Here is a 22,413-nt window from a genome sequence, read left to right as displayed (position 1 = left end):
ATGCTTGCCCAAGTTCACATAGTTAATAGACTCTTAACACAGGGAATCAGTCTAAAGCCTATACTGTTAGCTTCACACTACTTGATTGTATCTATATGTGCATGTTTGAAGAAACCATGAGAAGCTGGCTTATTATGAAAAAGCTCATAATATACTGACTGTGACCCATTGCTAATTCATTATTTGGTATGATGAGAGTCTTAGTTAACTAACCCTGCAATGCTCTTTCTGATGGAGAGCTTGAAACAAAATCCCAAATTATTTTGAATCATAATTGTTTTGTGAATATAGTCATAACAAGAAAGCTTTGATATAATTAAAGGATATTTCTATCTAGTTTCAATAATATGACAAATAGGTTATTCCTGATACTTGGGGTATTTTTTAGAGAAATAGCATTATTCTTCTGGAGTTATTTTAGATGAGACTATTTTTATGAAACATAATATGTTCCCCTTATAGTAATGCATTTGTTACTTCTAATAGCCTTTAAACAAATGTTTACTATTTACTTTTCTTTTCTTGGTAGCAGAATCAGGAATTCATTATAATTAACAATAGCTTTAAATGTTATCTTTTAAAATTTTGTTTTAATTCAGTAGATAAAACTGCATGTATTTACCATCAACAATACCAAATAAATGTTACTCTAACTGGTTAACAAATACATTATTTCACATACTTATCAATTTTGTTTTCAGAACACTTAATATCCATTCTCTTTGCATTTTTCAGCAATTCAGCAATGTATGCCATTAACTATATTCACTTTATATCTATTTTTGGTAATATAAAAACTAAAGTTATTCCCTTTTATAAATGAAAAAGTCACCTTAATCCTGTGTATTCTGAATGAGATGTGGCAAATACTGAATCTGAAGAATAAAATAAAGTTTTCTTTTTTATTTTTTTTTTGCACCAACACATTCACATTTATTTTCTTCTTTTTTTTTAAGCAAATGACAAAGGCCCAATTTACCAGCTTTTATACACCTAAGCTTAACATTACACATTTAAACATTGTCAAAACTTTACTAAGTTGCCAGCATCCATGAACAACTAGAAAACATCCTTGAATTTGTAATGAACCAGAAATGTTATTACCATTGATGCATTAGTCTCTTTCATTACTAAATACTGAAAAATATGGAAATTATTTCTGTGGAGGACTTGTCCTGGCAAAGTTAGCTTCACAGCAGGCAGACACTACTTGGCTCACATTTCAAACACAATGGAAAGCAGATCCATGCTGGTGTTAAAGAGTACAATCTTGAGAGAAGCTGAGCCTGTCCCAGCAACTGGAAGGAAGCTCTCCCGCTGCCATCCCAAGCTCCTAGGGCAGAGAAGGTGAGCCATGCAGGCACCAGAAGCAACCCCCCCCCCCGTGGAAATGAGAAGACATGTAAATAAGCCTCAAAAACAGACTTCTGGATCACCTATAGCAACCCCAAAGGGAAACGAGATGGAACAATCTGATACTCAACCACCTGGACTCTCTGAACTGGCAACAAAAGAGGATCTGGGATAAATGAAATCAGAAATACTTACTCAGATAACAGCAAAGATTTTGCTCAAGGTGCAAGACATGATTAATAAATCTAGAGAGGACACAGATAAAAAAATAAAGGATCTGGGGAACATGATGGAATCTCAAAATAGGAAACCAATGGAATCCATAAAACAGATTCAAACAGATTTCCAGGAGATTAAAAACTCCATCAAAAGTCTGTGCAGCAGAATGAACCAATGTGAGGATAGAATTTCAGATATAGAAGATAAGATTGCAATTAGTGACCAGGAAAAGAAAAAATGCTTTAAAATTGTAAAGGAACATGGGAAATCAATCCAGCAGCTGCTAGATGATGCAAAGAAGAATAACATAAGACTGATTGGAGTCAATGAAGAAACAGGAGAGTGCAGATGACATAAAAAAACTGTTCACAGAAGTGATGACAGAAAACTTCCCAAGGAGGGGAAAAGAACTTCACATACAGATAAGTGAGGCATGTAGGACTCCAAATAGCCTTGATCAAAAAAAAATCTACACATAGGCATGTAATAGTTAGGATTCCAGAAATCCAACAGAAGAACAAAATTCTCCAAGCAGTGAGAGAAAAGAAACAAATCACATACAAAGGAAACCCATCAGAATCACAGCAGACTTATCAATGCAAACCCTCAAGGCAAGAAGAGCTTAGAGTGATGTATTTCAAGCCCTAAAGGAAAACAGCCTTCAACCCAGATTGATGTACCCTGCAAAATTATCTTTCAAAATTGATGGAGAAATAAGATACTTTCGTGATAAAGAGCACCTCAGAAACTTCACGAATATCAAACTGGCACTGAAAAAACTTTTAGTCAATACCCTAGGAAAAGACAAAGGGGATAACAACCCCAGGAAACCCACCAGAATGAATCCATTGAGCTTGACAAATTAAATGCAAAGGGGGAGAATCCAACAAAAAGAAAAAGTCATGACAAAGCTTTTAAAACTTTTAACTTCACAGTCACATGGAACGTGCCGAGTTGGCCCACTGAAGACAGGCAGGTCTGCGGATGCCCTACTGAGGTTGTGAGTTGTGCAGAACGTAAGACTGATTGGAGTCAATGAAGAAACAGGAGAGAGTGCAGATGACATAAAAAACGCTTCACAGAAGTAATGGCAGAAAACATCCGAAGCAGGGGAAAAGAACTTGACATACAGATAAGTGGGGCATATAGGACTCCAAATAGCCTTGATCAAAAAAATTTACACATAGGCATATAATTGTTAAGATTCCAGAAACTCAGCAGAAGAGCAAAGTTCTACAAGCAGTTACAGAAAAGAAACAAATCACATACAAAGGAAAGCCCATCAGAATCACAGCAGACTTCTCAACATAAAGCATCAAGGCAAGAAGAGCTTGGAGTGACATATTCCAAACACTAAAAAAAAACAGCCTCCAACCCAGATTGATGTATCTTGCAAAACTATCTTTCAAAATTGATGGAGAAATAAGATATTTTCATGACAAAGAGCACCTTAGGAACTTCGTGAATACCAAACCAGCGCTCCAAAACTTTTACACAATATCCTAGAAACAGACATTGAGGAACACAACCCCAGGAAGCAAAGCAGAATGAACCCATCTGGCATGACAAGAAATTAAATGTAGATAGGGAGAACCCAACAAAAAGAAAAAGTCATGGCAATGACAAGTCAATACATTTCAGTTATTACTATCAATGTTAATGGCTCAATTCCCCAATCAAAAGAAATAGACTGGCAGAATGTGTCAAGAAGCAAAATCCAACAATATGCTGCATACAAGAAACGCACTTAATTCAAAAGGAAACTCAGACTGAACATAAAAGGGTGGAAAACAATACTCCATGCAACCCGAACCTGAAAAATAGCAGGAGTAGCTATTCTCTTTGCAGATCAAGTAGATTTCAAACCAACACTGATTAAGAGAGATGAAGAAGGACACTACATCCTTGTAAAGGGAACAATCCAAGAGGAAGAGATGACAGTCATAAATATCTATGGACCACACACTAAGTGCACCCAACTATATAAAAAAAATACTAAAGGACATGAAAAGTCATATATGCACTAATACAATTGTAGTGGTGGACCTCAACACCCTACTGTCACAGATAGATCAACTAGACAAAAAATAAGTAATGAAATACTAGAACTCAATCAAACTCTTGAAAAAATGAACTTAACAGATGTTTATAGAGTCTTCCACCCCACAAAATCAGAAGACACATTCTTCTCAGCTGCACATGGGTCATTCTCCAAAATAGACCACATATTTACACATAGAACATGTTTAAGTAAGTGCAAAGGAATTGAAGTTAACCCCTGTGTATTATCAGACCATAGTGTGATGAAATTGGAGATCCATAGCAAAAGAAGCTCGAAAAATTTCATAAACATGTGGAAATTGAACAACACACTTCTGAATAACCAATGGGTCACAGAGGAAATTAAAGAAGAAATCAGACAGTTCCTTCAACTAAATGACAATGACAGTACAACATATCGGAATCTATGGGACACAATGAAAGCAGTCTTACGAGGGAAATTCATAGCAGTGAATACGCATATTAGGAAAACAGAATGAGCCAATTAAACAAACTGATGCTGAACCTCAAGCTTCTAGAAAAAGAGGAGCAGGACAACCCCAGAGCTCCTACAAGTTAGGAAATTATAAAGATCAGAGGAGAAATCAATGCAATGGAGACTAAGAGAACAATACAAAAAATCAATGAAGCCAAGAGTTGGTTCTTTGAAAGAATCAACAAAATTGACAAACCCTTAGCCAACCTTATGAGAAAAAGCAAAGAAAAGGCCCAAATCCATGGAATTAAGAATGAAAAGGTTGAAATTACTACTGACCCAGAAGAAATCCAGCGGATCATCAATACCTACTTCCTGAACCTATACACCAGTAAGATGGTAAACACAGAAGAAATGGACAAATTCAGAGGTACATATGAACTACCAAAGTTGAATGAAGAAGACCTAAAAATTCTAAACAACGCAATATCAACCAATGAAATTAAAAATGTAATTAAAAACATCAACTAAGAAAAGCCTGGGCCCTGATGGCTTCACTGCTGAATTCTACAAGACATTTATAGAGGAACTGCTGCCACTACTGTTTGAACTCTTCAATGAAATTGAAAGGGAAGCAATACTCCCAAATTCATTCCTGGAAGCAAGCATCACCTTAATCCCCAAAGCAGAGAAAGACCCAACCGAAAAGGAGAACTACAGGCCAATCTCACTAATGAACAGAGATGCAAAAATTCTTAACAAGGTTGTGGCAAATAGAATGCAGAAGATAATCAAGAAGATCATACACCCTGATGAAGTGGGATTCATCCCAGGGATAAAGAGATGGTTCAACATACACAAATCAATCAATGTGATACACTATATCAATAAAGCCAAGGAAAAAAACTATATGATTATCTCCATAAATGCAGAAAAAGCATTTGACAAAATCCAAAATGCACTTATGATAAAAACCTTACAAAAAATTGGAATAAATGCTTTCTTCCTCAAACTGATAGAAGCCATCTATGAAAAACCAACAGCCAATATCATACTAAATGGTCAAAAACTGAAATCCTTCACACTAAAATCAGGAACAAGACAAGGATGTCCACTATCACCACTCTTGTTCAATATAGTTCTGGAAACATTAGCCATAGCAATTAGACAAGAGAAAGAAATAAAAGGAATAAAGATAGGTAATGAAGAAGTCAAATTGTCATTATTTGCAGATGACATGATACTCTATATAGAAGACCCCAAGAACTCCACCAAAAGTCTTCTAGACTTTATAACCAAATTCAGTCAAGTAGCTGGTTACAAGGTCAACACACAAAAATCAATAGCCTTCCTCTACACCAATGACAGACTCACTGAGAGAGAAATAGGGCAAATAATTCCTTTCACAATAGCATCTAAAAAACTGAAATACCTAGGAATCAACCTAACGAAAGAAATCAAAAACCTCTTCTCTGAAAACTATAGCACTCTGAAAAGAGAGATTGAAGATATCAGAAAATGGAAAGACATCCCCTGCTCCTGGGTAGGAAGGACTAATAGAGTGAAAATGGCCATACTTACAAAACTGCTATATAGATTTAATGCAATTCCAATTGAGATCCCAGCAGCATACTTCATGGACCTTGAGAAAAGGATCCAAAAATTCATTTGGAACAAGAAGAGATCCAGAATAGCAAAAGTAATTCTAGGTAACAGAGACATGGCAGGGAGTATCACAATCCCCAACCTGCAACTATACTACAAAGCTTCTGTGATAAAAACAGCATGGTACTGGCAAAGAAACAGACCTGAGGACCAGTGGAACAGATTAGAAGATGCAGAGTCAATGCCAGACACACCCAGCCATCTCTTCTTCAATAAAGAAGCCAAACACCCTCCCTGGAGGAAAGATAGCCTCTTTAATAAATGGTGCTGGAAAAATTGGGAGAAAGTGGGAGGAGTAGGGGAAAGGAAAGAAGGGAATGGAATTAATATGAGAAAATGGAAAAATAGGAACAAAATCTTTGTAAACAGGGAGGAATGGAGGGTTTGAGGGGAGGGCTGGGCAAGGGTGAAAAATAAGAACCAAGAGAGATTATGTAAAGGTGCAAATTTCCAATGATGAATGTCATTATATTGTACACCTAAAATGTACTGATGATTAGAATGAATAATCGATAATGCAAAATAGGAAGAAAAGGTCCAAAGGGGTAGGGGTAGTGGGAGGGGCAGGGGAAAGGAAAGAAGGGAAAGGGAAAATGCTGAGAAATGGAAAAAATGGAAGTAAAGTCTTTGTAAATAGGGAGGGGTGGAGGGGGTGAAGGGAGGGCTAGGAATGGTGAAAAAATAAGAACCAAGATGCATTATGTAAAGGTACAACTCCCAATGAGAAATGTAATTGTGTCGTATACCTAAAATGTACCAATAAAAGAATTTAACAAAAAAAACCTTTTAACTTCATCTCCCTAATGAGTGTGTCATTCAATCTTGTTATTGTACTGATTAGTATTTTTCTGATTCTAGAGTTGCACACCTTTCCTTGTGCTGTACTGGCTATTTATCATCTTCTTGTCTACTGTTTAATTGGGCTGTCTATTAATGAGCTCTAAGAATTCTTTATATATTCTGGTCATAGGTTATATGCATTGTAAATATGGTCTGTTTAAGGACTACTTTTCATTTTAATGATGTCATTTAAAGTTCTAAATTTTGATGGAATCTCATTTATCAATTTTTTTCTTTTATACATCATGTCTTTTGTATTCTAGGTAGTTCTTGCCTACCCTGAATTCATAAACATTTTCCCTAATAATTTCTTCTTAAAGTTTTATATTTTTTGGCTTTCATATTTGGGTTCATAGATCCCTTCAAATTATTTTTTTGTATGGGAATAAAGGGTTGAGGTTAATTTTTTATATATGAATACCAGGTGTTCTGGTGCCGTTTGCTGAAAACACTATCTCTTTCTGTGCTCTTGAATTGAGTTTATATTCTATAAAATGCTAATGTTAAATAATCTTTCAAAACTCAGTGGACCATATATGTGTGGTTCTATTTCTAGATTCTCTGTTTTATTCCAATGATCTATATGTCTTTCCTTACACCAACACTGCCTTGATTACTGTAGCTTTAGAAGAAGTCTTAAAATTAGGTACTAAATGTCTTCCAACACTGTTTTTGTTTTGTTTTGTTTTGTTTTAACTTTTCTAGGTCCTTTGCACTTGTACATAACTTTTAAATTTCAATATCCAATTCCTCATTTATAGCAAGTATACACAGACCTGAATTTTTATATATACCTTGTGTTTTCTAATCCTGCTAAATTCAAATACAAGTTCTAGAGGGTCCTAGAGATTTCTTAGTATTTCCTCTGTAGATGATCATTTCATCTACATATAAAGATTTTGTTTCTGCCGTGCCAACCCTATCCTAGTTGTGTCATTTTGCCAGACTATTTTGGTGGGGACTAGGTTTCAAAGTTTAATGGACAGATAAAAAGTAAGCATATGTGCCCTTGTTCCCCACCTTAAGGAGAAAACATTGTATCTTCTCCATTCATATAAGGCATTCTCACTGGAAGTATGGAGTATATGTCTTTAATCTGTTGAGAAGGTTCTGTTCTACTTCTAGGCTCCTGATAGCTTTTACCATGAACAGCTGTAGAATTTAGTCCAATACTTTTTCTGCAACTAGTGACAGGATCATATGGCTTTTTCCTTTCCTCTGTTAAAATGATGACTTTTGGGGGTAGATCTTCCAATGCTGAACCAACACTGCCATCCCTATAACAAAACCACTTTCTACATCCTGCCAGATCTGACTTCTAATAGTTTGTTTTGTTAAACAAATTTCTATATATGTTCATACTTTTTTCTTCTATTATCTTTATCCAGTTTTAGGATTAACACAATGTTGAGTTCCTAAAATGAGGGCTGAAGTGTTCCTTCTTTTTTCTGTTTTAATTGTTTGATATAATTTATCAGTTAAAATGTATATGAGCCTGCTGTTGTCATATAGGTAGGTTTTCAAGCTAGGAATATACTTTCTTTAATAGATTCTATTCAAATTTTATATTTCCTCCAGAGTTAGTTTCATTAAGTTTTCTTCCAAGGAACTTCTTAGAAGTTGTCAAATTTATTTCAAAATAGATTTTTGAAATATGCTTTCTATATCTTTTTAAATTCTGTAAAATCTGTGGTAATGTCTCCTAGATCTTGATATTGTAATTTAAAAAATGTATAATTGATATTGTTTAACAGGAAGAAAAGGTCTAAAGGAGCAGGGGAAGTGGGAGGGGTAGGGGAAAGGGAAAAGAAAAAATATGAGAAAAGGAAAAAAATGGAAACAAAGTCTTTGCAAATAGGGAAGGATGGAGGGGGTGAAGGGCGGGCAGGGGAAGGTGGAGAAAAAAAAGAAGCAAGATACTCATGTAAACGTACAGGATCCCAATGATGAATGTAACTGTATTTTATACCTAAAATGTACCAATAAACTTAATGGGGGAAAAAAAAAAGAGTACAATCTTGTCCTAACACTACTCAAGATTCAAGACATACCTTGGATCACGTTTAATAAAAAAGTAAAGTGCATACAGAGATAACGACAGTTTTAAAGACAAAAAATGGTCCTACTCTGTGGTCCCAACAATAAACTCAAAAGTCTATGACAAAGAGGGGCTCCGATGAGCTGTTTATAAATACCTTAGATTAGGTACAGTTATACTGTAAGTTGAGTTCATTTGAAATCTTCAAAAAAATGTTCCTATTAATCCTCAAATGGTGCTTGTTGTACTTTAACATGTCTGTTAAATGTGTGCATTGAATTACTTTTTATCCAAGTGTAGCAGCTGCTCCTTACCATTTATCATTAAGGACTTTAACTGTCCATCTTCTTCAACTTCTACTCTTTCTTGACCATTCTTGACAATTCTCTTTGTGGTGATTTTTCTACCATTAACAATTTTAGTAAAAGTTGATACAGATTTGAAGTTATCCATCCCACTGCCGCCAAATGACATGGATGAAAATGAAAGGAGGCCACCATGACCTAGGGAGCCAAATGAAGTAAACCCTGTATCAAATGAAGAAAATCCACCTCCAAAAGATGGAAATCCACTGAAGGCAGAGAAAAAGGAGCCTGCACCATGGCTTCTGCTTCCTTGGGGACCCCTTCAGTTTCCAAAAAAGTTTTCAAATGGGTCTTCAAAGAAGTCAGATGAAAATGGGTCCCTTCCACCAAAAAATTCTCTGAAGAGATCATCTGGGTTCCAGAATGTGAAGCCAAACTCAAATAGACTGTCAAAGTGACTTCCACCTCCTCCACCACCATTTAATCCTTCTTTGCCATATTTGTCATAAATGTCCCGTTTGTTGGCATCTGATAACACCTCATGTAACTCAGGCACTTGTTCAAATTTTCTCTCTGCTTCTTCTTTATCCTCAGGATTTTTATCTGGATGCCACTTTAGTGCCAGTTTCCGATATGCTTTCTTGATGTCCTCGGGGGAGGCATGTCTCTGCACTCCTAGAACTTCATAGTAATCTACCATGTTTTAATAGTTTCCCGGAACAAGTCCAAGGACGCAGACGACCTGCAGCGCAAAGAAGAGAGGTGTGTGGCCTGTCCCCTCACGGATCCCGCACGGTGACCTGGCAGTGGTGGTGGCGGTTCCTCGCGCTTTCTTTTCTCTCCTTTCTCCAACAACAAACAGGAAAGGCATCCAAGTTTTCTTGAAATAAATAAACAACCACCTATTAATAACCCATAATCTCCAAATGTAACCCAAAAGTTAATAAACAGAAATCACAGGAATTTAAGCCTACCAAAAGAACCAGAAATATTTTATATGAAAATTATATCATGCTCATTACTATTTATAAAAAGCATCCAATTCCTTACCCTTCACCATAGCAAGAATTCTGTTTTTGTTTTTTCACGTTTTTCAAACTTCATGAATGAAAGCTAGTATTGTTTTAGCCTAGAATTTTCATTCTCTTAAAGTGTTGATGCTCTACTTTTTAGAAATCTTTGCAATCCTAAAAATAGCACCTCCTTTGTTATATGAGTTTAATTAGTATCTTTCAGTTTATCATATATAATGATTATATGTGGAATTTTAAAGGGTTATATTTTAAGTGTGGCTGCCCTGAAGAAAGGTATCTTCTTTCCATTTGAATATTGTAGAATGAATAATGTTGTGGCCACTTCTGAGAGTAATGATTTCTAATGGAGTGTGAATCTATGTTATTTTCAGTATCACTGGGTGAGACATATATCTTAGATTTATTTTCATTCCACTCATATTTTTAGCCTCTTGTATTCTATGGTATCCATGCCACACAAGCTACTTTCATAAGTCAATAAATGGAAAGAGAATGTCTACATCAGTGGAAATGGGTGAACATGGACTAATAAAGCTTGCCATTGGACCAACAAATGGGGTGAACAAACAGTTTAATCTACTTCTAAGAAATACTCAGCAGATATATTGAGATTTCCAACTTACACTTTACACTACCACTATCCTACCTCCTCTTTAGTGCAGTTCTTACATCAAACAACAAACAGAAATTCTCTCAAAATTACATTCTTCTTTATCTCTTTACTAAAATACTTAATGTAAAAGAACACAAAATAATATTTTATGAAGGAAAATTTAGCTGTGCCTGAGAGAACAATTGGAGTAATATAATACCCAAAGAAGTAAAGCAGACACATCATTGCTACTATTTTAGCTGTGAACTCTTAATTTTGTCCACATGTAAATATATATGTGGCTTTATATTATGTCCACTTGTGTTTGATTATCCAATTTGTTGTTGTTGTTGCAGCAAAATTCTTGGCATGGATCAGTAGTCAGTATTTACTATTTTGCAATGTGTTGTAGGGAAGACAACACTAGAACTGTTATTATTAAATGGTCCGTGCTACATAGTATTTACCCTATCCATTTTCCACAGAGTGAACTGAAATCTCTGGAGTCACTGGAAAAGATGCACTTGTCACAGCAGATCTTTAATAAAGTCTAGGAAAAGATGAGCCTCTATGGAGGCGGTAAATGATGGTGGATCTCAGGCAACCTGTGGTCATATGTGACAGTTTACCTATAGAACTTCATTTGGGAGGAAAGAAAACCTTGAGAATTGTTTTTAATTTTTAATTTTATTTTAAATATTTTTGTTATATATATCACACATGATGGCTGTTTATGCCCTTTAGTAATTATCAATATACAGTACTTCCCATAAATACCTGAAAGTAAAACACACACACATAAAAAAGAAAAATTTTCTTATGTGATATTCTAAGAAAATTTTAAACATCATCTTAATATTTAATAATCATTAGCCAAGTTCCAAAGTTTTATTTTATATTTTGTGTAGACATAAATAAAACAGTACGAAAGCCAATGTGTGCAATGAAATGCTATCATGTGGCACGAATCAATGTCTGACCCCTCAGATGGAGACCTGTACATTTTGTTTCTCTTTTAATTTAAATTAAATAGAAGCTTCCTTCTGGTTTCAAATAATGGGTTTGGGACCTGCTTTGACTTCTGGGGACAACAGAGTCCTTGCCTAGTTCTTTAACCCTGTTTTCCAAATGGCTCACATTTATCTCCATGCTCAAAGTAATCATATACTACATGGTCCAAATCTGGACATTTCTGAAGAAAAGTGAGGACTGTTGTTATTAATATATTCCTGAAGATAACAGATACAATCCAGGTTGATTTCAAAAAAATTAGGACATATTTTCACATCTTCCTCCAGACTTCCTGGATCATATATAATTCCCCAAATATATCACAATTTTCCCACCTCTTCATCTTTTACTATGCCACCCTCTGGCTGAATGGTACCCCTTGTTTGAACACAACTATGTAGCAAATTCTTTTCAAGTCCGGGTTCAAGTTAAGACTGTTCTGTGCCACTGGTGTGCCTAGTGCTTGAATCCTCAACACAGATATGGTACACTGAGAATATTGGACACTGTACCTGTTGTCTCAGCAAAGGGATTCCATCAATAAATAAATGGAAACATACCTTTTCCATTTATAACTGAGTAATCTATCTTAAAATATTAAAATGTATCTGATCCTTCTGAGAGTGTGTTAATGAAGACATAGAGAAGATAAGTGGATACTGGATGGCACAGAAAAAGGAAAAGGAGCGTTGTTTTAAAATAGAACAGAATTCACTAAAAACATAAAGCTCACTAAGAAAACTTTCCTTCTATATAATTTTGCAAAGGCCCAGTCCCATTTGAAGCTAATCGTAAGGTCCCAGGAATTGGTTTCTTTTTTGGAATGAAGCATTTTATTCTAAATGAATGAGCTTAGTACCCATTCTGCATTAAGAACAGAGTTCTAAATTAATTTTTCACTCCCCTTTGTCAAGTGAAAGCATCTAAGGTAACATAATTTCTAACAATTTAAAAACAAATGACTTCAGTTCAACTGACCTATATTTTATGCCTTTTAAAAATTAACTGTTACCACAGTTCAATGTGCCAAGTGTCAGCCTTATCAAATTTCTCAGTGCCCAAGAAAATGAGTGTAATTGCTTCTTCTGTATGATACATTGAACATAATTGACTTCCTATCACAAAACAGTTGGAAAATATAAAATCTGAAAGAAGTCTGCATTTGTAGGCAGATCACAGACTCAAAACGTGTATTTTCACTTTAAAGAATGCTGTAACAAAAGCAACAAAGTGTCTGTTGGTATAAGAAAACATTCCACAAATAAACAGAAAAATTCATTCTATTGAAAATTTTTATAAATAAAAATATTGAGGTCAATTTTATGTTACTTTGACATTTTGTATTCTTTTTCATGTCTTTACACTTGCTTATCCTCTTAAATATTTTAACATAGAGAAGTCATACAGAAATTTAAGTATTTGCTATAATTCTTACAAAAAAACATCAGAGACAAAACTGATCACTTTAGCTATTACAAACTGTGCCAAAATAAATAGGACACACGTGTAAATACTGAATAGTTTCTCTGGTGTGAAACACTAAAAATGTAAATAAGGTTCAAATGGTATAATTGATAATGTGAAATAGGAAGAAAAGGTCCAAAGGAGTAGGGGAAGTGGGAGGGGTAGGGGAAAGGAAAAAAGGGAAAAGAAAAAATATGAGAAAAGAAAAAAATTTAAACAAAGTCTCTGTAAATAGAGAAGGGTGGAGAGGGTAAAAAGAGAGCAGGAAAATGGGGAAAAAATAAGAACTAAGATACATCATGTACAGGTACAAGATCCCAGTGAGGAATGTAACTGTATTTTATACCTAAAATGTACCAATAAACTTAATGAAAATATTTTTTAAAATGATCACTTATTCAATTCAGTTTTATTAGGCACTTGTAGTCTGTCAAGTCCCTGGGGTGAGAGCTCTTCTCTAACATTGATAATTGCACTGCAGTTATTATGAAAGAAAGTGATAGTGTGTAGCAGAACAATGAAGTATATGATGGTAAGCAGGGAAAATGTCTGCAACTTACCCTCAAACAGTTTATAAAAGAATTAGATGTACCTAATAGAAACAAAGAGAGGTATAGAGAGAAGGATAATAAAAACAATATAAACTGTTAACATTTGGGAGATCCAGGTAAAGTCTCCATAGAATTCTTAGTAATATTGTAACTTTCTGTAAGTCTGATTTCTAAAAATTGAAACAAATTTTAAAACTAATCTCAAGATGTAATAAAAATTCATTTTTTAATATCATTTAATTTGAGCCATATAGGACAAATGACCTTCATTCATGACCTTGGTTGGAAATACATATTAAAATATTTTTACTGTTGTAGCCTAGGTTTTAATCAATGAGTAAATAACTAACATAAAAATTACAAATTCTAAAAATTGTCATTAAACTTTCAGATAAAAATAAATAAATACACAAAAATTATCTACTGATAATTATAGTTAGAAAATTCAAAACTCTATCAGAATAAACATTGATTAATAAGTATACACACCTAGATGATTATGTGTGTGTTGAATGTAGTAAAACCAGAAACCTTCTGAGTAAATCACAATGCTTATATTTTTTTCTGTTTCGGAACTTTTGTATGTAAAGGTTTAGGAATATTGTTGGCACCATGGAGATGTCACTGAGATTTTTTTTCCCTATGCCTGGGATCTAAACAACAAATGACTATTAAAATTAAGCAAATTGGAATCACTATATAAAAAAGGAAAAGGCAAGAAAGAGATCACAAATTTTGCTAAGCACACCATTTGCTCAATAATATAACCAAATACAGCATTTAAGAAATGCCTACAAAAGAAGATTTGACTGCAAATTTCATCTTCTTAGTTGGGGCATACAAAAGGAATCTCTCAAATGTAATTAAAGTCAGACTTAAATAGCCAAAATATGTCTATATTCATATTTCCAGAGAATATTGTACACTGTCTGTACTCTATGTCACATAATATACCTTCAGTGGTTAATACTTATTATGTCCCTCAACATGAGGTTTTGTTGAAGTTAAGCATGAGCTTATAAGATGACTAAAGTGAGGAAATTTTGTTTTAGTAGTTTCCATTGCAGAAATATATGGTACATGTGAATGTAATAGAGAGTTTACAGTATTAGTATAAAAAGAAGAAAGGTCTTTATTAAAAATAAAACAATCCAGAATAGACATTGATTATAGAATCCTTACTTCAGTATAAATTAGCATAGTCTATGCTGCACCACCCACTTATGCTTTAACACTAGAGGATACATCCTCCCTGCTGCCTGATCCTTTCAGCAAATTTTCCTCTACTGAAGGGAATGAACTTCACCAAAGAACCACACTCTTCCTAGGGGAAGCATCCAAGATTGATTGATGTAGGATTTGGCCTCATTGCTGTATCATGGGACAAATTCCAAAATGCCACTTCCCACAGTACAGCTGAAGCTTCTGACTGTACCACTATCCAATTTCCAGGTTGCATTATCATTCTGTTCCTTTTCTCCATAGGTATTAATTTCAAGAGCACTCACCAAGAAACCTCCTGCGTAATAAGGCATGTAATTGAGTCTGTTTTTCTGGAAACTCAAGTCATAGTAGTTGGGACTAAAAATGGTTGAAAAGCAGATTTCAATATAGAATTTTGGAGAAGGATCACTAGTATCCTAGATAAAGTATGGATACATTCAGGAACAATGTAACATTGTAACTCTTACCCTTTGTCATTAATGGTATCGTAGGATGGAATGCTAAAGGAATGTACTACAATGATGATTAAAATGTTAGTGGACTGAGAAATTATATGAGGTGTCCTGAGATGAGGAGAATCTTCTAAGTGAGGAATGGGATTAAATGATGAAGGATTCATAGGTCTTAAATAACTTATAAGGACAATAATCAAAAGAATACATATGGGACAGAATTCTGAAGATATTAGGTTGAAAGTGAAGGGAAGGTAATAAGTAAGACTAGGAAGAGTTTATCAAAACAGAAGTGCTCCCCAAGGATGCAGAATGTACCATCCTGACAAGGATCCTAGGAGGCAATGAAAACTGCTGTGTGGCTCCTAAGAATCTTAAAGCAAGCAAAGGTCACATCAGATGAAGGAAAAACACTATAACTGCCCATGATAGACAATAGAAAAACCAGACTAGTCTTAATTTTATTTCTTTCAAAGGCACAAATACACACAGATGCATGAACTCTGAATTTGAAAGAAACTGATCCCAAACTATTTTATACATCACAAACAAGTCTTCCTAAGCATTTATCTGACAATAAAATTAGAAACCTCTATCTATACTGAAATAGATGTGCAATTGTAGAAAAATTAGCCCCTATTTCATTGTAAGCAGAATATATTTTGAACCATTTAGTTAATCGGATAGTCAAAAAATAACTCAGTATACTTCTTATAATGAGATTTATGATATGTACCTCTATGCACATAGGTGTTTATCAGGAGGTTAAATTAGTTATTTTTCTGGAAAAGTTTTCTATAGCAAAATGCCTTTTCTTGTATCTTGCCAAACAAAAAACAGTATGTGTCAATGTCTTTTCAGTGGCAGGATTAGAGAGAATACGAATAGAACCAAGGCTTCTGTATTTCCTCCATACATCCATGTATCTTATCTTTGTGACATTTTGGAACCTTTCAATAAGAGCTCTGAATGTGAAACTGGAAGTGATGATGGAAGGGCCAGAGTACAATGATGATGCCAGAAATAAAGGAAAGCTATAGAGTCTAGGATGATAAGGTATTCAGGGAGCCTCATATCTCTCACCTCTAGCAGCTTACTGGAAGGAAGTGTAATCAGTCATCAGATTCATAAACCTCAGGTCATAGAGAAATTTCTTCTGAAGAAGCTAGAGAGAATTACCAAGCACTTCTGAACTTAAAGAGCTTCACAACCATCCCACCTAACCTCCAAAATCTCTCTCTCTGTTTCTGTCTCTGTCTCTGTCTCTGTCTCTGTCTCTCTCTCTCTCTCTCTCTCTCTCTCTCTCACACACACACACACACACACACACACACACTCACACACGTAAGCTCCCTCAACTATAGGAAAGTAGATGGCTATACAAATCAGAAATTCAAAGTAAAACATCACGTTTTCCGCTGGTAAAAACTTGATACATTGGAATTGTCATCTTCCTTTAGTTATTTTCTCTAGTATATTTAACTGCTTCTTATTCAGAAATGTGTTCTTTTTTTTAAAAGAAGTAGGAATTTTTATGTCTTAATGTGGCAGATATGTGTTTAGCATATTTCTAAATAAAAGTCCTTACTTATATCAAAGTACTTTTGGAATACTGGGATTAGCTCCACTAGTTGAACGTGCAGTTCCAGAGAAGTCCATGTTTTGACTGCTGTTCAGGGAACCGTAGAGTAGATACCATTGGGCAGACTGGAAAGCAACCAAGTTTTAGTGCCATCCTATGAAATCAGGATTCTTCGTCTCTCAATTGAATTAACTTTCTCCTATACCTGATCAATAATAGTTCATTCAAAAATGAACTGGATAAAAATACTGTCTTAGTCACTTCTTGTTACTAGGGCACACTACCTGACATCCACAACTCAAAGGTGGAGAGGTTTCTTTTAAAGAACTCCATAGTCCATAATCGACTGGCTCCTGGGCAGATGGGCATGGTAGAAGAGCCTGGGGTGAAGGACAGCTGCTCATGCTATGGCAGCCAGGAAGCAGAGAGGGAGCATGAGAGGGAAGGCCCTCCTGTAGGTTATGTTCACAGAAGCTCATCTCTTCTGACTGGTCAGTCGCAGCATATTCGACACTGAGTTCATCCATGGATGGATGAATTCACTGATGAGTACTACGACTCTGGTCCAATCACCCTCCTATCACATGAGGCCTTTGGGAGACATTTTTCATTTAAACTTTAACAAATATTTTCATTAACTACTACATGTTTTGGGTGAAAATATTTCCCTAATAGTTTATATAATATTTTTTGAAATAAATGTTTGGATTTTATACTTTGTAAAGAGATTTGTGCTGAGTCCTTTAAATAGCAGCAAAAAAAAAAAAAAAGATACGAAAACCAGATTGTCAGTTGTGTTGCCTCAGGCAAATTACTGCAACTCTACCTGCTTCATTTTCCTTGACCATAAAATAGAATTCATAATAATTCCCAATTTATAAAGTTGCTACAAGAATTAAATGGGTTAATGTATAAATGCATTTAGCCTAGTGTCTGGAACATAGTAAATGTTCAATAAATATTATCACTCCTATCTTAGTTTAAAGAATGTGAAGATTAAAGACCATCCTCATGTCTGTTTAATGGGGAAGAACTAATAGCTACTGAGAAACTACTGTGTATATAGACCCTGTTGCCCCCCTCTTCTATTCTCAGGATTCACTGGCTCCATAATTTAGATGAAGAAACTGATAACTATAAAGCCTCAGAAATCTATCAAAATATCACAAAGAGTAGGAGCACCAATGAAGACTCAAGCCCAAATACTGCATGCAGCGAAACCCTTATCTTTCCACCAGTTCATATTACATTTAAAATTATGTTTGTAGTAAGGATGGAAACTACCATGAACTGAGAATCTTCAAGTTCTATGTTTCCCTGTATATAAATTTCAAATTTGTAAATATGTTTTTTAATGTTTTCTTCAAGGCTATTTTACCCAAAGGTCATTCAAAATATAACAATGTTCTAAGGCAAGACTGCCATAGCTTCTTTAATGTACTATTAGCAGTTTTCTTCTTTCTCACTCTGTTTGCTACTCCACCCCCCCCCCCAAAAAAAAAATAAAACAGAAGAAGAAAGATGAAAGGAACAAGCAGCAGAAAAAAGAATAAGTCGAGGCTGGTACTGTCTGCTTGTTAGGAAGAAAGAGACTTCAGCAGAGTCTACTGCAATCCTGGCATATCTGAGTTGGTAGTCAGATTGGATGTTAGAACTTTACTCAGCGAGTTTAGTTATTAGATTATTTATTAAGCAGCTCCACCCTCTGAAGCTTTGGAAAAGCAATAGAATCCACTGGGTATAGTGATACTCTCCTAACTGAAACTCACAGACTCAGCTGATCCTCTGTGGTCTTGGGGATACCACAATCATTTTCTCAGTAGTCTGGACCTCCATCAAGGACAGATAATTCTTGCTGCCCTCCCATTCATCTACCAGAAATGAGGTCTTTAGAAAGATTAGTTGAATAAACAAATGAGTAAGGTAAAAGAAGTATTTGTGAATGTATACATAAACATACATGTTGATATATACAATTGAGAAAGCATAAAGTAAGGTATGTGTCTTAGTCCCTTTCCCATCACTGGATGCAATACCAAACATTCACAGGAGTGCTTTTTACAGGAGGAAAAGTTTATTTGGGCTGATAGCTTTTAGAGATTTCATTCCACCATCTGCTGGCTCCAAGGCAGAAACCACATGAGATAATATGCTTTTTTTTAAGATTAAAAAAAAATTATTGAGAGCAAGATAACTTTTAAGAGAGGCAGAAGGGAGACGGGAAAATAGGTTGCCCACTCACCCAACTTCTCAAAGGTGTTTTATGGGACAAAGCCATGAGGTGAGGCGGTTTCAAGGTAGGACAAAACTATAGGCAACTAGTAAGATTACAAGTATAGTTGCTTAGGTAATACTGATCCAATGAGAAATCACAAGGTGGAAAAATCTATGAACACCAATAAGATTATGACAAGTATAGTCACTTAGGTAATATTGATTAAATGGGGACCCAGTGGGGAAACAAGTCACATACCAAGCTTACAAGAAATGAGCCAGGATTTTCAGTAGTAAGAGGTGGGTCAGGGATCTTTCTTGGAAGATATTTCTTCCCCACCAAGATAATTGATACCTATTTAGAATATCAATCACTGCTATTCATCCTTAGGGGAAGCAAGTAGGTGTGGTAGTTTCTCTTCTGTTATAATGCTGGGTTTCAGTGAATGTGCCTTGATTGTCCTCCATGTTGTCTCCTCTACTGTCCTCCATGTTGGTTCCTTGAAGGCTGGCCCTGTCTAACTGCCTACAAGATATGTAATTAACTTACTTATACACAATATTCCCCCCTTCTGAAGAAGTATCCCTAACTGCTGTGAGGGGCCAAAGGGCATAGATTGGTCTGGCTACTTCCAGCTGAAGAGGGTCATAATTGTGATCAGCAGTCAGCATTACTCTACAGAGGGTCTATCTAAAGGCCCTCGATAGGTGCCAGGCATCGTCATGTTGGGTAAGTGTATAGCTCTGAGACTGGAGGAGACAAAAGCCAAAGAAACAGTTAAGAATACATGGGCCAAACAATAAGGTCACCAGGGTTGTTATAAATATAGCCAATGAGTGTTTTCACCAGGAAGAACTAGTAATAGCCTTCCACAAAGAGATAAGGAGAAGGTCCAGGGGACTTCAGAATCCAACATAGAAGTTGTATTGTAGTTTAGCAGTTATGAACTTTTTACAAGGTCAATCTGGTGGATCCCAGTAAAAAAGTCTAGCACATTTATCTTTGGTTCCATTTGTATGACCCTTTGGAGTTTGGCAGCCTCTAGGCAAGAATAAACAAAATTTTAAAGAAATTAGACCATGTATAATCTAAGCATGAGGACTAGAATGGAAAGGCAGGTTGGAGAAAGAGTCAGACATAGAAACTGAAATAGTTGATTGTAACTTGTTAGCTCTTAAGACTCATTTATTACTGGAGCTTATCTATAAGTCTCATATTTTTTCATAAGTCTGGAAGGAGATATACTCTTCCAGATCACACCTACAGTGACCTATCCCCAAACAGGCAGCTACAGAGCCCCTAGGATCCAATCACTTTCCAAAGCCCTACCTTCTGAGCACTTGAGTTTTGGAGGACATTGTAGATCTAAATCATAATAGTATGTTTGCATTAGCATTTGTAAAGATCATACTATTATGTCGTTCTGGATTCTTTGAGAACAATACACACTATAATGAAATTCTGAAATTTTTTTTGCCATATTTCAGAGTTTTTAAGTATAATTAAATATATCCCAAATGTAAAATAAAAATCAGGTTGCTGTCTTTTTCAATTTGAATCAACTTGAAATATCTGGATGAATAAAAATTTGTATGACGTGTTTATAAAGAAGGATGTATAGAGAACTCATAATTCTGTTTCTGGTTATTCTGACAGATACCTTAGATAAATAAGCAGTCAATTTTCAGATGACAGAAAATATATGTCTGAGGCATAGCTGCTAACTTAGACTGGCATCTATATAAATAACAACATGCACAAGAGAGAAAAACAATAAAGGTTTGAACTATGAGCTGGACTACAAGCCTCAATGGCTGCTTCTCCAAACTACACTGCTGATTCATAGCTGAATTCATCCTCACATGAACAACTGTACACACTGTGTCCTAAAGACTGTGGCAACATACTTATTTATTCAATTATTTTGCAGTACTGAAGATTGAATCAAGGGCTTTGTACATGCTAGACAAGTACTCTGTCACTGAGCTTCATCCTCAAACCTTTTTGAACATTTATTTTGAGTCAGGGTTTCAGTAAATTGCCCAAGCTGACCTCAAAGGTAAAATCTTCCTACCACAGCCTCTTCAGTAGCTGGGATTATAAGCATACACCACAACTCTGAGCTCAATCTTATTTATTTACTAATCTGTCTTAAATGATATTCTCAATTAAATCAGGGATTTAATGTAAGTGACTTTAGTTAAATTTTAAATCAAATTATTCATATTATAGATGTATACAAACTTTTTGTATCTTCAGCTATGCTATAAAGTACCATTTTTATCAGACACATAATCAAGTCACTGAAAATACACTTCTCATTTACCTCCGGGTTAATGTAAGATTGACCATTTCATAGAGGATAGATTTGATTAGGAATGTTCTGATCAGAAAAATTGACAGAGAGAAGCTTTGAGTAAAGATATATTTTGTGATTCTGTGATTGTGAACAGAGTAAAGACACTCACCAATTCCTTCCTGGCCTAGTATACTGCAGTTTTGCAACTATGACACAAGAGTTTATCAACTCTCAGAATCCATAAAATTTGTGAATAAAGATGTAAATTTTCAATATAGACCATCTCAAAGTGACAGTGTGTGGTTGACAAGAAAACTTCTGAAAATTCCTCCTTTCACATGTTTCCCTGTCCAGAAAGTTGTCCCTTACTTTCAGCTGTTAAAAACTACTCTGAAGCATGCAATGGGATTTAATATGTAGATACAGGAAAGGAGGCAGGGGAGTCCACATAGCTGGCTGCATGCTGGAGGGCCAGAAGATCCTATAGCTGCCAAGTCCTAGAAGCTGTAAGCAGAGCTAGAGGAATCAAGAATGCAGCACCAGGCCCAGAATGAAGGCCTAGAAGCTCCCTGGAGAGTTGCTGCTATGGATCCACACTGTTAAGGTGGAAAAACCATGGAGCCTGAGGTCCACAAGTGAGGGCAACAAAAGACTGACTAGTGTGAGTAGAATGGAGTTTTTTAAACACAGAACTGCTTCCTTCTTTTTTCCTTTTTTTTCTTCCAACCAGGTTACAGGTTATTGAGTAGTGGGACCCTTCAGTTTGCTTGCCTATGTGCCAGTCATCTTTTGAAATATCCCGTTGACACTGCCAAAAGTATGTTTTGCTAATCTGCTAGATGTTTCCTGATCCAGTCAACTTGATTTATCAAGATTAATGGACACAGTCTCCTTCCATCAGCACTGTTGTCTCAAACACACCTTATTCCCTCCTGGCACATAGTTCTTGTGCTCAGTTCCCTGAAAAGCACTCTTTTCCTTCTGCTTAGACTATTTATCTCATGATAATAGGTTTCCTGCCATCAAACCACTTGTCCCCATCTACCCACCTTAGTCTGCATTTTGTTACAGCATTAAATAATGTTTCCTTGAA

The 22,413-nt window shown here is 35.5% G+C and overlaps 1 pseudogene; it reads right to left on the bottom strand.

The window, feature by feature from the left end:
* Positions 1-8,279: 8,279 nt before the first annotated feature.
* LOC101721171 (dnaJ homolog subfamily B member 6 pseudogene) lies at positions 8,280-9,833 on the bottom strand (annotated as a pseudogene).
* Between the last annotated feature and the right edge of the window lie 12,580 nt (positions 9,834-22,413).

Source organism: Heterocephalus glaber, unplaced genomic scaffold (genome assembly GCF_053883595.1).
Source record: "Heterocephalus glaber isolate CG9 unplaced genomic scaffold, H.glaber_assembly_v1.0 deba00000546, whole genome shotgun sequence".
Classification (NCBI taxonomy): Eukaryota; Metazoa; Chordata; class Mammalia; order Rodentia; family Bathyergidae; genus Heterocephalus; species Heterocephalus glaber.
This window is presented reverse-complemented; position numbering and strand designations above follow the sequence as displayed.